Raw genomic sequence first — 14,649 nt, 5'->3', positions numbered from 1 at the left:
TGAATTCAACAATATATAAAAAGGATCATACACCACGATCAAGTGGGATTTATTCCAGGGATGCAAGTATAGTTCAATACTCCCAAATCAATCAATATGATATACCATATTAATAAATGAAAGGATTAAAAATCACATGATCATTTCAATAGATGCAGAAAAAGCATTTGACAAAATTCAACATCCATTCATGATAAAAACTCTCACCAGAGAATACCCTTGGCTGTCCAGCGGTTAGGACTCTGTGCTTTCACTGCCAGAGGTATGGGTTCAATCCCTGGTTGGGGAACTAAGATCCCACAAGCTGTGCAGCACAGCCAAAAAAAAAAAAAGTCTCACTAAAGTGGGTATAAAGGGAACATAACATAATAATAAAGGCCCTTTATGATAAACCCACAGCTAATATCATACTCCATGGTAAAAAGCAGAAAGCTTTTCCTCTAAAATCAGGAACAAAACAAGAATGTCCACTCTCACTACTTGTATTTAACACAGTATTGGAAGTCCTAGCCAGAGAAATCAGACAAGTTAAAGAATAAAGGGCATCTAAATTGGAAGGGAAGAAGTAAAACTGTCACTATTTGCAGATGACATGATACTATTTATAGAAAAACCTAAAGTCTCCACCAAAAAACTATTAGAACTAATAAATGAATTCAATGAAGTTACAGGATAAAAGATTAATACACAGAAATCTGTTGCTTTTCTATACACTAATAGTAAACTATCAGAAAGAGAAAGCAAGAAAACAATTGTATTTAAAATTGTATCAAAAAGAAAATGCTTAGGAATAAAATTCAGCAAGGAGTTGAAAGGCATTTACTCTGAAAACTATAAAACACTGATGAAGGAAATTGAAGATAATACAAAGAACTGGAAAGATATCCTGTGTTCATGGATTAGAAGAAATAATATTGTTAAAATGTCCATACTACCCAAAGCAATCTACAGACTGAATGCAATCCCTATCAAAATACCCATGACATGTTTCATAGAACTGAAACAAATAATCTTAAAATTTATATGGAACCACATAAGACCCCCAATTAGCCAAAGCAACCTTGAGAAAAAAGAGCAAAGCTGGAGGTATCATGCTCCCTAACTTCAGACTATACTACAAAGCTATAGTACCCAAAACAGTATGGCACTGGCACAAAAACAGACACATAGATCAATGGAACAATAAAAAGCCCAGAAATTAACTCACACTCTTATGATCAATTAATCTATGACAAAGGAGGCAAAAATATACAATGTGGAAAAGACAGTCTCTTCAATAAGCTTTGCTGAGAATACTGACAGTTCATGTAAAAGAATGAAATTAGAACATCTTCTCACTCAATATACAAAAATAAAGTCAAAATGAATTAAAGACCTAACTGAAGACCGGAGTCCATAAAAGTCCTAAAACAAAACACAGGCAAACACTCTTTGACATAAATCATAGCAATATTTTCTTGGATCTTTCTCCTCAGGCAAAGGAAACAGAAGCAAAAATAAACAAATGGGAGGTAATTAAACTTAAAAGCTTTCACACAGCAAAGGAAACCACTGACAAAACAAAAAGACAATGAACGACAGAAAATATTTGCAAAGGATATGACTGATAAGGGGTTAATATCCAAAATATATAAACAGCACATACAACTCAATATCAAAAAAAGCAAACAACTCAATTAAGAGATGGACAGAAGAACTGAATAGACATTTTTCCAAAGAAGACATACAGGTGACCAATGGAAAATGAAAAGATGCTCAACATCGCTAATCATCAGAGAAATGCAAATCAAAACCACAATGAGATATCATCTCACTCTTGTTAGAATGGCTATCATCAAAAAGACCACAAATAACAAACACTGGTGTGAATGTGGAGAAAAGGCAACCTTTGTACACTGTTGGTGGGAATGTAAATTGGTGCAGCCACTACGGAAAGCGGTATGGAGGTTCTTCAAAAAATTAAAAATTGAATTACCATATGATCCAGCGATTCCATTCCTGGGTATATATCCTAAAAAAATGAAAATGATAATTCAAAAAGATACACGCACCCCAATGTTCATAGTAGCAGTATTTAAAATAGCCAAGATATGGAGGCAATCTAAGTGATCATCAACAGACGAATTGATAAAGATGTGGTGTATACATACAGTCACACACACACACAAGGGAATATTATTCAGCCACAAAGAATGAAATTTTGTCATTTGCATCAACATGGATAGACCTAGAGAATATTATGCTTAGTGAAAAAAGTCAGAAAGACAAATACTGTATGTTATCACTTATATGTAGAATTAAAAAATAAAACAAACAAATGAATATAAGAAACTGACTCACAGATATGTAGAACAAACTAGTGGTTACCAGTGGGGAGAGGGAAATGGGGAAGGGCAAGATAGGGGTAGGGATTAAAGAGGTACAAACTACTAGGTATAAAACAAATAAGATACAAGGATGTGATTACACCACAGGGAATATAGCCAATATTTTACAATAACTTTAAGAGGAGTATAATCTATAAAAATATTGAATCACTATGTTGTACACCTGAAACTAATATAATATTGTAAATCAACTCTACTTCAATAAAAAAAGAAAGAAAAAATTTTCAAGCTTAAATAAATGTTAATAAACACAAGACTATTGTACAACCAAACTAAGTTTTACCACGGTCAACTGGAAGAGAGAAACCTACAAAGGGAAAAGAAAAAACTACTTGTAAACCCCATCTCCACCCTCCAAGCAACTGTCTGCATTAGAGTACTTTTTTAAGAATTAGAAATAATAGTTTTAAATTATAGTACATTGCTTGACATTCACCAACTGGTAATTATTATCTGTGTTATTATTAGCTTAAGTCCCAAAAGCCTATTCATTCATTCATTGTCGCTCATTGAACATATATTTGTTGAGAGGTGATACTGAAATTAAACAGAAAAAATCTTTCTCAAGAAACTTATTCTTAGGAAAAAAAAAAAAGGAGGCAAAAAATCAGACTTTCCTCAGATTGGACAAGCAATATAAGAAAGCCCATCCATAACTGCTAAATCAGGCAGTTTGGATGGAAAATAGTTTGGGCAATAATAGAAGAAAAAGCCTTATATTTAGTTTAATATTTAAAAATTATAACCATACCATCCACAATTCTTAACTATAAATAAACATTTCACAAAACCACTTATGATCACCATTAACACTACTTAAAGAAAGGGATTTCACCCCGAAGTTGAAATGTAATCACAAGGCCCTAAATTTTGGAGTTTCCATCCTGTAGTCAGGCCATTTTATTTTCCTAACCCAGAGCTGGGAGGGAATGCATGTTTGGTGGGGATAGTGAGGAAGAAAATGTTATGAGACACACGGGAACACTGGAGGAGCTGAGGCCCTAGTGGAGTACCACAGTTAGAGACTGGGTGGGGAAGGAAGGTCTGGATAGCCAGAGATGGGCATGAGGCACCGACCTCCTAATGTACCTCCTAATGTCCCACTGGCCCTATGCGGGAGGACACCCGAATATGGGAGGATACCTGGATGCAGTAGGGAGGTGAGCCCTAAATGCAGGAAGGGTGCTCCACAACTAAGATTCTGCTGAAAGCACAGCCTGCCTCCTGTATCTATTCCCAGAATTCTATTCCAGAAGTCCTCCCTCCCTAACTCACTGCCAGGAGCCTGGGAGCCATTCCTGACTTTCTCTCACCCTCACTCAACATCCTGTGTCATCCGCCACGTCCCTAGCTCAGGATGCCGTCATCTGTCATCCGATCATTTTCACTGCTTCCCACCTGTCCCTGCCTCTGACTTGCCCCTTCTGGGCCCTTTGTCACCTCCAGCTTATGACTATCCAAAATAAATCTGATCCACGTACCGCTAGTATAATGTTCACTCCCCTTAGCAGAGCACAAAATCCCACTCTTTGGCCCTGAGGGCTCACAGCTGCCACCAGGAGATTCTTCTGCACTGTGGTGGAAAATTGGTAGTTTAATTGATGAAATGGTGAGAGTGGTGTTTCTGAGACTCATCCAAAGAAGATAGTTTAAAAGTAGGATACAGTTTTCCTAGAGAAAGATGCTTTTATGTAAATCATATACAATTAATATCTGTATATCTTTCCTTCAGTAATTCATTCAAGTATGTAGTTCTTCCTGAATTCCACTCCTGAAACAAAATCTAGCACTTACCATTAGCTGAGATATGAGAAACATCTTTACTTTCATCCAATTTGTATAACAAGCATCCCATACTGAGTAATGTGTCATAATAATTCTTTCTTCGTATGATATGCAGCAGTATTTTCCATACATTTTCCAATACTATTTCCTGACAAAGAATGAAATTTAATTTCATGCCATTTTTCCTTTGAATTATTTCAAATATTTATATTTCAGCAGGAAGCATATGCTTTTCCCTCATAGTATGTAGCTTTTTGTCTTTCGACATTACAAGCAAGAAACTTCTAAATGACTTCTAAAATTATATCAGTGAGTTTGGTGAAATGTTATAATGGCCTGAGGTTTGCATGACTTTAAACATCATTGAAATGGTTGCTTCATGTTTCTGTTTTCAAAGTTCTTGCTAATCAAGCTGGCCTCATTCTATTGTTTATATTTCAAGGCACACTATATATTTGGGCAAAGATCATTATTAATAATAAATCCATTTTTCAAAAATTGTTGATGATGTCATATCATATGGCCAACTGTTTGTCAGAACTGATTAGATCATCATTATTTTTGCCTTGTAAATGTGGCCAATGTAAAGCTTGTGGTGCTAGAGCTCTCTCGTTTTCTTACTGTTCACTTGTACTTGCTTTGTTAATATTGCCTTGAAAAACCATGGCTTCTTTACAACAATATTTTTATAATTTGTCTCAAATTCTAAGCCTCATTTCCTGTGCTCAGAAATTTTATATTGAGGGGTAAAATTTGTCAGTGTCTTTTATCCTAGGTCAAAGATGCATTCCTAGGTTATTCTTCTCATACCTCAGCCAAAGGTACACTACATTTGCAATCCCGCAAGATTGAAATGATTAATACCTGTACTTCCTACAGGCTGATTTGTCATAAGAACCTGGAAAGGCACTTTATCTAATGTTAATTGTCCTTCTGCACTTTGCAAGAGGAGGTTTCAAATAGCCCACCCAAACTAGAGCAGAGCTTTTGGAATTCCACACTATTCCTGTCACAGCCCAGCTGGTATACACATCCAGCCACAACCAAAGCCCAGACAGAGGTAATATTTTAAGATTTTAAAGCTCCCTTTATTTCAACGTCTGACCTAATTATGCAATGCCCTGGGCTTTTCTTCACTCCAATGTGTATCCTACCTTCATTAGCCTGAGAGAATATGTTAAGACAACTGTAAAAGTGGTACAATCTCAACTTTCCCCAGAGGGCTTTCCTGCCTCAAGGTCATTACTAAGGTCTACAAAAGAAGCTCCTTGTTCATCCAACACATAGCTTAGGCACTTGGCAGGGCAGGGCGAGTCCTGGCTGGAAATCTATAAAGACAAATGAGTGGTCAGTGACTTTCAAACTTTAGTGTGCCTCAAAATCATCTGGACAGCTTGTTCCAACACAGATTGCTGGGCCCCAAGCCCAGAATTTCAGTTTCAGTGAGTCTGAGGTGAGGCCTGAGAATTTGCATTTTTAACAAGTTTTCAGGTGATGCTGCTGCTGCTGGTCTGTAGACCATATTTTGAGAGCCACCCTGGACTAAGATAAACGATAACCGGGTATTTGTCCTGCATCATCTGCCTAATTATTTCGTCCTGGAAATGCCATCTCTTATCTAATAGCCTTGTGGAGATCATCAAAGCCCAAAGCTCATGAATGTATTTTTATGCTCCAGGATCTTCATATATTTAGCAACATAAATTTGAAAATGGTGAATGTCTGGGAACTCCCTAGTTTGTAGGACAATCTATCTCCCCGTGCTTTATATAGGCACAGGGAACGAAGGACGATCAGTTCCACAATGACATCTTCTGACAGATTTACACACATAGCAATTAAGATTTGAAATGGTATCATCAAACATGTAAAAGTACTGAGTATTCTTTCACCAGTTTTGAGTTTTTGTTTGTTTGTTTAGCGCCCGATTCTGCAGGGGAAAATAGAAATGAATAAGACATGGTCCTTTGCACAGAGACCTGAAAATTTACTGGAAGAAATAAGATGTATAAGAGTAGGTTATTGCAAGGAGTGGAGTAAAGACCAAGAACAGAGAGCACTAGACTTGGAAGCAAGAGACCCCGTGTCTATTGACGCCTCACTACTGACTTTTTGTGTGATGGTGGGGCAAAACCCTTTGACTCTGTGTGATGACAGACTCTCAGACCTGTGTTTTGTAATTATGCAAACCACGGAAATGATACCTCCTGGGACCATGATTCTCTGGGAACAGTTTTGTCCCTAAGAGCTAATCCCCAGGGATGGGAGCTAATCCTCGGACAGATAAAGCTAAGATATCAGGACCCCGTGTACTTTTACACATGTATAGAGCCCCTCTGCCACAGTGACTGTCTACCGAGAGTAACCCAGTGCAGCAGCCGACTGCAGAGAGGAAAGTAGCAACTACAACCAGCTGGTACTGAAGAAGAATGATTTTTTGAGAATTTACCTATCATGTGCCTGGCACTATTTTCAGTTAAATGTATTAATTCATTTAACCTACATAACAACCCCATGAGGAGCCACCATTATCCTTCTGGCCTAGAATGTTTCCCCCCCGACACCCACATGGCTCACTTCCTCAACTCTTTCAAGTCTTTGCTCAAATATTCCTCCTTTTGGTAGGTCTACCCTAATTGCTCTCTTTCAAATGTAACATCAACTTCCCCATCAAAAAAATCCCTATCCACTTTACCCTCCTCTACTTATTTTTCCAGCACATTTATCACATTCTAACATACTATATATAATTTACTTACATTTATCATTTACTATCCTCCCCTATTAAATGTAGGTGGCAGATTTACTAAGCAAGGGAACTTATATACAAGTCTTGTCTTATAGATTTCCACATCTGCCTGCTAGAACCTTAAAAGTTTATATAGGGCTTCCCTGGTGGTGCAGTGGTTGAGAATCCACCTGTCAATGCAGGGGACACGGGTTCGAGCCCTGGTCTGGGAGGATCCCACAGGTCGCGGAGCAACTGGGTGAGCCACAACTACTGAGCCTGCGCATCTGGAGCCTGTGCTCCACAACAAGAGAGGCCGTGACAGTGAGAGGCCCGCTCACCGCAATGAAGAGTGGCCCCCACTCGCCGCAACTAGAGAAAGCCCTCGCACGAAGAAACGAAGACCCAACACAGCAAAAAATAAATTAATTAAATTAAAAAAAAAGTTTATATAGATGCTTTAATGGGGTTCAGCCACATACACAGTCCAGATGGTCTTAACAACACCTTACGTTTTTAAGACTGCATCTTTGAAACAGCTCCAGCTATGGGACGGTGTGGGTGGAATATATATTCCAAGGACAGGGCAGCGGGTAAGGAGCCTTCAATTGCCCAGGTCTAGCTCTACGGTCAACTGGCAGTGATGTCCTCTCAACGACCTCCTCCTATACAAGGATCTTTGTTTTGTTCACTGATGTATCACAATGTATCACTGATGATCACTGATGTACCCAGAACAGAAAGAGGCAAACTTTTCTATAAAGTATCAGAGAGCAAACATCTTGGCTTTGTGGACCATATGGTCTCTGTTGCAACTATTTAACTCTGCCCTCATAATTCGAAAGCAGCTACAGATAATACATAAGCAAACAGGTGTGGCTGGGACCAATAACACTTTACTTATGGATATTGAAACTTGAATTTAATATAATCTTCACATACAGAATATTCTTCTTTTTATTTTTTTTCAACCACTTAAATACGTAAAAAACATTCTTAGTTCACAGGCCATACAAAAACAGGCGGTAGGCTGGATTTGGCCATGCGTCAGTTTGAAAACCACTGACCTAGAACATTGTAAGGGTTCGAATGGAAGCTTTTATGCTAAAATACTCAAGGGTATTTTAAAGTGCTATATTATTTTATGTATATTAAGCATTACTTATACAGTCATGTTTATGTTGTTACTGTGTTTGCCAAGTGCCTTGTCAGAGTCAGTGCAGAGGAAAATTTAACTTTATCCACCATGAACTGTGATATGTATAAATTAGTGAGACTGGAATAAGGACATTCTCCATAAAAATAGTAGATGGTAAACAATTCTGGCCCCAAACATCTCATCCAACTCACATCGTACCTTATCAATAAAACCAAGTTCTACTGTTTAAAAAGCAGGGACTTCCCTGGTGGTCCAGTGGTTAGGACTCGGCACTTTCACTGCTGTGGGCCCAGGTTCAATCCCTGGTTGGGGAACTAAGATCTTGTAAGCTACATAGCATAGCCAAAAAAAAAAAAAAAAAGTTTAAATTAAAAGCTTAAAAAAAAAGCAACTGACAGTATTGGAAACTAAACCAGTTATGATGATGTGTGCATTTCTGACTGACTCATACTGAGAAAAGATAGAGTTAGCTAATCTCAATGGTGTAGAAAAGGCTTCATGGAGCAAAGATGTGTATTATTGCACCTAGAGGATTAACTTAATGTATTTTTGACCTGTGGACCCCATGAATTAGAGAGCTTTGCTAAAGAGGTGGGGCCAGTTCAATTCCCACACTGGCTGGTTAGTTCAGGGCTTATAGACACATCCTGCCCTCTTAAGACTAAAGTAGACATTTCTCAATCCCGCCTGGCACACAAAAAGGAAGCAGGGCCTTGGCATATAATAGGCACTCAGGAAATATTTGAATGAATGGATGAATATATGGATAGCTTTGAAATATTAGGGGAAAAAACACACTTTCTAGTAGATAGGCCATCAGCAAATATTATTTACTCTGTTCTAGTCTTATCTGCCATGGGAAAAATAAGAAATATTAGCCACTCCCAGGGATGCAAGGATTCTTCGACATATGTAAATCAATCAATGTGATCTACCATATTAACAAACAGAAGAATAAAATCCACACGATCATCTCAATTGATGCAGAAAAAGCTTTCAACAAAATTCAACACCCATTTATGATAAAAACTCTCCAGAAAGTGGGCACAGAGGGAACCTACCTCAACATAATAAAGGCCATATGTGACAAACTCACAGCTAACATCATTCTCAATGATGAAAAACTGAAAGCATTTCCTCTTAGATCAGGAACAAGACAAGGTTGTCCACTATCGCCATTATTATTCAACATAGTCTTGGAAGTCCTCACCATAGCAATCAGAGAAGAAAAAGAAATAAAAGGAATCCAAATTGGAAAAGAAGAAGTAAAACTGTCACTGTTTTCAGATCACATAATACTATACATAGAAAATCCTAAAGATGTCACCAGAAAACTACTACAGCTAATCAACGAATTTAGTAAAGTCACAGGATACAAAATTAATACACAGATATCTCTTGCATTCCTATACAGTAACAATGAAAGATCAGAAAGAGAAATTAAGGAAACAATCCCATTTACCACTGCAACAAAAAGAACAAAATACCTAGGACTAAACCTACCTAAGGAGGCAAAAGACCTGCATGCAGAAAACCATAAGACACTGATGAAAAAAATCAAAGACAACACAAACAGATGGAGAGATATATAATATTCTTGGATTGGAAGAATTAATATTATCAAGATGACTATTCTACACAAAGCAATCTACAGATTCAATGCAATTCCTATCAAAGTACAAATGGCATTTTTCACAGAACTAGAACAGAAAATTTTACAGTGTATATGGACACACAAAAGACCCTGAATAGCTAAAGCAATCTTGAGAAAGAAAAATGGAGCTGCAGGAATCAGACTCCCTGTCTTCAGACTATACTACAAAGCTACAGTAATCAAGGCAGTATGGTACTGGCACAAAAACAGAAATATAGATCAATGGTACAGGATAGAAAGTCCAGAAATAAACCCATGCACCTATGATCACCTAATCTATGACAAAGGAGGCAAGAATATACGATGGAGAAAAGACAGTCTCTTCAATAAGTGGTGCTGGGAAAACTGGACAGCTACATGTAAAAGAATGAAATTAGAACACTACCTAACACCATATACAAAAATAAACTCAAAATGGATTAAAGAACTAAATGTAAGACAGGACACTATAAAACTCTTAGAGGAAAACATAGGAAAAACACCCTTTGACATAAATCACAGCAAGATCTTTTTTGACCCACCTCCTAGAGTAATGGAAATAAAAACAACAATAAGCAAATGGGACCTAATTAAACTTAAAAGCTTTTGCACAGCAAAGGAAACCATAAATAAGACAAAAAGACAACTCTCAGAATGGGAGACAATATCTGCAAACAAATCAATGGAGAAAGGATTAATCTCCAAAATATACAAACAGCTCATGGAACTCAATATCAAAAAAACAAACAACCCAATCAAAAAATGATCAGGAGACCTAAACAGACATTTCTCCAAAGAAGACATACAGATGGCCAACAAACACATGAAAAGCTTCTCAGCATCACTAATTATTAGAAAAATGCAAATCAAAACTACAATGAGGTATCACCTCACACCAGTTAGAATGGGCATCATCAGAAAATCTACAAACAACAAATGCTGGAGAGGGTGTGGAGAAAAGGGAACCCTCTTGTGCTCTTGGTGGGAATGTAAACTGATACAGCAACTATGGAAAACAGTATGGAGGTTCCTTAAAAAACTAAAAATAGAAGTACAATATGACCCAGCAATCCCACTACTGGGCATATACCCAGAGAAAAACATAATTCAAAAAAACACATGCAACCCAATGTTCATTGCAGCACTATTTACAAGAGCCAGGACATGGAAGCAACCTAAATGTCCATCCATCACCAGAGGAATGGATAAAGAAGATGTGGTACATATATACAATGGAATATTACTCAGCCATAAAAAGGAATGAAATTGGGTTGTTTGTAGAGTTGTGGATGGACCTAGAGACTGTCATACAGAGTGAAGTAAGTCAGAGAGAAAAACAAATATCAGATATTAATGCATATATGTGGAATCTAGAAAAACGGTATAGATGATCTTATTGGCAAAGCAGAAATACAGACACAGACGTAGAGAACAAACATATGGACACCCATGGGGGGAAAGGGGGGGTGGGGTGAATTGGGAGATTGGAATTGACATATATACACTATTGATATTATGTATAAATAGACAACTAATGAGAACCTACTGTATAGCTCAGAGAACTCTACTCAATGACCTAAATGGGAAGGAAATCCAAAAAAGAGGGGATATATATATATATACGTATAGCTGATTCACCTTGCTGTACAGTAGAAACTAACACAACATTGTAAAGCAACTATACTCCAGTAAAAATTAATTTAAAATAAAAAGAAATATAAGCTGCAATGTTCAACCACTTACTCATTCACTAATTTCACAACCATTTACTGAATAGATGCTATGTTCAGAAACTCTTCCAAGAACTGGGCCTACAAAGCTAACCAAGACAGAGAAGGCTGAATCCTAGGCACTTTTCATGGGCTCTAGGCACTTCTGCCTTCATGGGTCCCTTCCTCCATTAAAAAAATAATAAAAGTTTTATTTTGCATTAATATAAACACATACATACTCAGGCTGGATTCATTATTATATTCATCATTATTATTATATTCATTATTTCTTCTGAATTTAAAAGAAATTACAACTACAACATCGTGGTGGGCCCCCGAAAGTACCGTGTCTACTGTGCCTTATACAGAAGTCAGCCGCACTACAGCCTCTGCTTTCCTGCCTTCTCTCCTGAAAATTATTCAGGGGCTGAGCACGATAGGTGGGTGGGATTCCAGGTATGAGAGGGTGTGAGAGTCTTGAAGGGTATTTCTGGAGAGCTTCCACGTGGGGGGCCTGTGGTGATGGGGTGAGGAAGGCATCTGTGTGAAGGGACTGTGACAGCGTGAGAGGTATTAGGATCTGAGAAGAGCGAGGAGGGAATCTAACTGTGGGTTGGCATTACCATAATGATGGCAAGGCAGGATAGCCGAGTGGAAGTGCACGAGGAGGGTGGCCTCACTGCTCAGTGCAGGCTATCCAAGCCCGAGTGGAGTAAGGCAGATGTCTACACAAGGCAGCAAAGGTGGTGGTGGTGGCCCATCAAGAAGCTACTGGGAGTGAGGAGGGCCTCTGGGAAGGATAGGGAAGCAGAAGCAACAGCCTGGGGTGGGGGCCAAGCAGGATGCAGAGGATATTAGCACAGTCCGGTGTGGAATGTCAGAGCCTGAGCAAGGTGGATCAAGGAAAGCACTGCCAACTTGGGACAATGTGATAACAGATTTGATAAATAATGATGATAACAGATTAGAACCCAATAAATAAAATAGGAATCCATGAGGCCATACTGATATAAATGAATAAATTCATTAATTGATTAATAAGGAGAAGAGAAAGCTTTTCCTTACAGCAGAATGCCAATTGATAAATGTAGAATGAATTAAGAATGAATTAATGAATCAATGTAGAAGTTAAATTAGAAAATCATGATCTTGGGCTTCCCTGGTGGCACAGTGGTTAAGAATCTGCCTGCCAGTTCAGGGGACACAGGTTCAATCCCTGGTCCAGGAAGATCCCACATGCCGCGGAGCAACTAAGCCCGTGTGCCGTGACTACTGAGCCTGTGGTCTAGAGCCCGAGAGCCACAACAAGAAAAGCCACCGCAACGAGAAGCCCGCGCACCGCAAGGAGGAGTAGCCCCTGCTCGCCGCAACTAGGGAAAGCCCGTGTGCAGCAACGAAGACCCAACACAGCCATAAATAAATAGATAGATAGATAAATAAATACATTTAAAAAAAAGAAGAAAATCACAATCTGGCAATCATCATCATAATATTGATTCAGACAAGAATAATCAATGGATTCTAAAATGGATGGGTGAACATTTGATGCAGAATGAGATATTCAAATACTACGAAAATACCTCCCACAAAATACTAATTATAAAGGAGAAAAGAATACTTTTACAATGAGGAAACCTGATCAAAGTGAACCTCACCACCGATAAAACAAATTAGAATCGTGCACCACCTATTGGAGGCAATGAGAAGACCATCACTGCTGTGATGTTCTTGCCAAAAATAAATATTTTAAAGCGTGACCTAAATCTAATTATGAGAAAATATCAGACAAATTCAAATTGAGGTACATTCCACAGAAATATCTGCCCTGCGATATAATTAACTGTGAGGGCCCTGAAAATTGAGGGAAGATTGAGAAACTCCCCTACTTCGAAGAAGACTAAAGGAGAGGTGACAACTAAATGCAATATGCAACCCTGGACTTGTGGGTGAAACTTACTGTGTCTGCAGATTATACGGTAATAATCTATCAGTGTTATTTTCCTGATTTTGATGGTTGTACTACTATTATGTAGTAGGATGTACCTGTGAGGGACACATTAAAATACTGGCAGGGGGTGGGTGACAGGGTAATGATGCCAGCAACGTCCCCTTCAGTGGTTCGGGAAAAAAGGTTATTATACTATTCTTGCAACTTTTCTTTGAGTCTGAAATTATTTCAAAATAAGAAGACAAAATTAAATTAAAAATCTTCCAACATTTACAGGTAAAGCCAAGGACTACAGAATTTGTAACTGAACTACTGTGTATTCCCTGAACAACATTTGCTTTTACTGATTTATAATATTTTAAATCAAGTATTTTTTTCTGATATAAAAATATGGCTCCCACATGCAACACTAATCTACAGTATGAGAGGTGAGGACTTTGGTTACCCTGGTGGGAGGATAGTGGGGAAATAGTGATAGAAGAAAGTGGTGAGGAGTTTCTGCAGTTCTAGTATTGTTTCCTGATCTGGGTGCTGGCTGTATATCCTTTATGTATCCCCTCACCCTGTACACTTAAGATTTCTGCTCTTTTCTTTATACGTGTTATACTTCAATAAATTCTAATTTAAATGAAAAAAGACATAATCCTTAATTTTTAAAAATCCATAATCCATCATATACTCCAGATGATGACAATTTTGTCAGAGTTGCATATCTAAAACTCACAAATCAACAATGAACCATAAAACTAACCTAAGAAGCTCTAAATTGGTGGTTAAACAAAAATTCAAGGGAGAAGGTCGCTGGGGCCAAGAATAGTCAAAAAATACACTCACCAGTTGTCCATGTCATCTTCTCATGCAAAAGTGGAAGATGGATATCAAGATCCAATTTTACTACCCACTGTTACTGCTTTCCTCCAACAATGTGAGGCAACATTCAAACGTGTTTATTGGAGAGGGACTTGGTCAATGGGGAGACCCCCGTTATGCTGTGACAGTTATGAGCCTAAGTGAGCCCACGTGGTGCTGGTATCTAAGGATTGACGGTGGTAGGACTCCAAAGGATGTGCATAAAAATAAATACAGGGGGCTTCCCTGGTGGCGCAGTGGTTAGGAGTCCGCCTGCCGATGCAGGGGACGCGGGCTTGTGCCCTGGTCCGGGAGAATCCCACGTGCCGCGGAGCGGCTGGGCCCGTGAGCCATGGCCGCTGAGCGTGCGCGTCCGGAGCCTGTGCTCTGCAACGGGAGAGGCCGCAGCAGTGAGGGGCCTGCGTACCGCAAAAAGTAAAGATAAATA

At 38.6% G+C, this 14,649-nt stretch overlaps 1 non-coding gene across 1 annotated transcript; it reads left to right on the top strand.

The window, feature by feature from the left end:
• The first annotated feature begins 8,300 nt into the window (after positions 1–8,300).
• TRNAE-UUC (transfer RNA glutamic acid (anticodon UUC)) lies at positions 8,301–8,373 on the top strand. The gene has a single exon. It is a non-coding gene; the product is annotated as a tRNA-Glu (tRNA).
• The last annotated feature ends 6,276 nt before the right edge of the window (positions 8,374–14,649 follow it).

Source organism: Lagenorhynchus albirostris, chromosome 2, assembly GCF_949774975.1.
Source record: "Lagenorhynchus albirostris chromosome 2, mLagAlb1.1, whole genome shotgun sequence".
NCBI classification, from domain to species: domain Eukaryota; kingdom Metazoa; phylum Chordata; class Mammalia; order Artiodactyla; family Delphinidae; genus Lagenorhynchus; species Lagenorhynchus albirostris.
This window is presented reverse-complemented; position numbering and strand designations above follow the sequence as displayed.